We start from the raw sequence: 3,882 nt of genomic DNA, 5'->3' as shown, positions 1-3,882 counted from the left end.
TTTATATTATTTATTACCTCAACAAACTAAAAACTAGTTTTTATCTACCTGGGTGACAAAATATTTGATGTTTTTAACACAACCACATCTTTCTCAATACAATAATAGTGAAATATACTTAATACATTATTAAATAGAAGCTATAACAAAAAAATTAGTACATCAATAAATATCACTTTATCTTTCATTTCAATATTAATATTGAAATTAAAGGCTCTTTATGTTCATCTTCATTCTCGCTGTTTAGGTTGATATTTCTTCATTTTCCCAATTCCATTGGATGTCCTGATAACATGCAGATTGTTCAATAAAACATAAGTTTATAATCATTACTTGTTTCCATTTTTTTTTCATTTGTCTCACTGCCACCACCTGGGGGTTTGTGTGAGACGTGTCTGACCTATTGTCAATATCTCAATTAATATGGTTGATTATGAATATAATATATTATGTTAAACACATATGGATTAATCTACTGTAAAGAGCCGGTGACGGCTTCAGGAACAGTGTAACAATGAAGGCCAAGACATATGGATTAATCCTTTTTTTAAAAAGGATTGAACACCACACTCACTCCATCACTTCCATATGGATTAATACTTGTCAATATCATTTTATCTGGCTTCTCCGAATTAACAGGACACAGGCTCAGTTTCTTTATATATTTTTTATTTCTCATTCATTTCATACCAACCAGTCTGCCACTCGTACGTAATAGACAAATACCTACTTTTTCTTTTCACATTAAAATATTGTCATAATCAATTTCTTGAGTTAATTCTTCTTCAGTGACTCAACAAATTCAGAGCACACTAAAGTGCAAATAAATTGTATTTCTAACTCCTTTAATTTGAGTTACGTAGATTGTAATGATTCTATTTCAAAGTGATTGCTATAGAATTTTCTGACTTCACATGCAACATGGAATGAACAGGAAAGGCAGTTGGATGTAAAGCCCTTAAATTAATAAGAATTGTAGGGCTAATATTAAATTGTGAGATTAAGATTATGAGAATAATATATGAATATCTACTACTATATTAATGAATGAATATCTTATTTCTTTCTAAAATCCATACAGAATATGTATTATAATGTAGTAGTCAAGTGGTTAGGGCATGAGACCCATACTGCCATACTGGAAATTATGGTTCAAATCCCAGCTGTTTTTATTGTGAATAGTATGAAAAAAGTATTGTTAAGTGGTTTGACCCCTCGTCTGTGATACCCAACGGGTAGTTGGACGTTCAGCCCACTTGCAAGGAATTATTTTGTGAGATTTTTTCCAGCGGTAAAGAACGATCATCTTGATTTGCCTATTCTCAGTGTTGGTATTTCAGGCACATTTTGCCACATCTTCAGTGTGCCTGTGTGAAAGACTAATCCAGTGAGAATAAGTTCAACCAAGTTGATTGTTACTTTACAACATACTTAGTGTCATTTTTTTTGTCACAAATATTTAACCTTTTTTTAATGATATGCAAATCATATTTATTAGGCAGGTGTTTCAAAGGCATCAGTTTGGGTTATCTTTTAAATAAAACCAATATGTTTATATTAATTTTATTTATGTCAACGCAGTATAATTGAAGCAATGAAACGATTTATAAACATTTTGTCATTCCTTATCACTACTAGAAACATCAGCGACATATTTTCATAATATTAGTAAAACATATAGATTACATTTTACCCTCTAACAAATGTAATATATATAATAACACTTAATGATGCACAACTGCATTCAAAACTGTGTTACTAACAGCCATCAATAAAATTTTGTTATTAACAACAGCTACTTTTATTCCAACAAACAATTATTATTATTAAATAAATACATACATTATATATGAGCAATCACGTAATTTTGAAATGTAATCCATATTGTTTAATCATACATATAATTATTTGCATACTAATACAAAAATGGTCGCATTGAAAAGTTAAAAAGTGGATAAATTTTACCAAATACTAACAACATTAAATATAACCTATTGTACTGAATTCAATACATTTCTGAAAAATATAAATGTGGAAACTCAAAGTAGTATAAAAAATTTAGTGTTGATATGTTTGAAATATTTGCATTCGGAATGTCGTAGGCTTTTCTTGTCACTAAAATACAATAGATTTGAGTACAAAAATTAAAAAGGTGCCAGTTAAAATAATAAAAGATTGATAAAATATTTATTATTACTTTTTTCTGAGTGAAAAACACAAACATTCAATTCTTTTAGGCCTTTAAGTTATGACTGAACTTTGGACCTAAAGTAAAGTACTTAATTTAATTTTCCGAGGGTTTCAAACATTGCGTTAAACCATAATTTGACTAACAAAGTAGTAAAAATAATATACATCATGTAATAATGTAATCATTTTTAGCCCGAAAAATATAATATCAATACAAATCTCAGTCTTGATGTTATTGAACATATAGGCCAAAATATTAACATTTTACTGAGTGAATAAACCAATTCTAAAACAAATATTTTGAAAAATAGAAAACATTTTATATACAACAATATTCTATGGCAATTTATTACTCAAATTCAATTAATCAGGAAGAAAAAATGGTATGTAAAAATATTAAACTTTATTATATAATTATAACAATGTAAAAGTTGTTCCTGAATACTGTTGTAGGAAATTAGGTGTCAATTAACAAAAGTATTTTTGTATTAATCGTAAGGCGACTTTGTGCACCATGATAAGCTGATTTACTGATTGCATAATTATCAATACAAAGGAATAATCAACTTATCAATATTTATTTGTTTTTCATGTACAACATTATTCAGACACATTAACGAAATTACAAACATCCAAAAACATTTTCCAGAAAAAACACATTCAATAATATATAATATTAAATGCTTTGTATAGGATATGTCGCTGACAACTTACTACAAACTACTTAGTAACAATTCTTAAACATTACACCACACAATCTATAACTTGACAAAAATATTCAGCAGGACAGCAACTTGCAGTACAATTTATTGGCTGGTCACACGGTATAACATTATTAATGTCGACAAATTCAACTTTTTTTCAATTCTTTTGATATTTGATCATACTCACAAACATACACAGAGATCAAACGTTAAATAACAATTATTTGGAAACAATAATCCTTTCTCACAACTGAGGCAAGGATCAATACCATCTTCCTTCTGATGGTCCCCATTTGCTTTACTTTNTGTTATAAGGAAGTTATCAACAATTTTTGAACTGACTAGTTGCTTCTTTTGGTAAGTTGTTTTATCACCATAATAGCAAACTACATAGAATCAATCAAATGAATCCAAATGTTTAAACCATATAAACAGTCCTAATTACAAAGAAAAATCACTATCAAAAATCCAACTTCTTTACAACCAATAACGGTACAAAATTTTGTGTCTACAATATGAGCACTTCAGCTGAATTACAACAATGCTTGTGCCAATACTTATTAAAATAAACAGCACAAACATATTTGAGCACCCCTGATAGCACAACCGCATAATTATTAATGTAATATTAAGTACAATATTTATAATTAAAAGCAAAGTCAACTGATTCAGAATGACAATTGACGTTATGTAGGATAATAACTTCCAAAGAAAGGCCTGAATGGAAGATTTGTTTAACACATAGACTTAGCTCTTAAGAAATGAAAATCTGTCCAACAACTACACAAAAATTGGTACAATTAAAAAATATAACCTTTCATTATCTATTATTCCTCTCGCACTACTACTCTTAGGCACAAGCGCGTAGCTGTCATTCATTCTCAATAATGATAAAATGTCACCACATTATTTAATCATTTCAATGAGAATGAGTTCACATTAAAGAATATTAAGAATTGAGATTAATTTTCGCTACCCTGCTTACATC

Source organism: Cimex lectularius, unplaced genomic scaffold (assembly GCF_000648675.2).
Source record: "Cimex lectularius strain Harlan isolate CLEC.00 unplaced genomic scaffold, Clec_2.1 scaffold290, whole genome shotgun sequence".
In the NCBI taxonomy this organism is placed as follows: Eukaryota; Metazoa; Arthropoda; class Insecta; order Hemiptera; family Cimicidae; genus Cimex; species Cimex lectularius.
Note: the sequence above shows the minus strand (reverse complement) of the source record.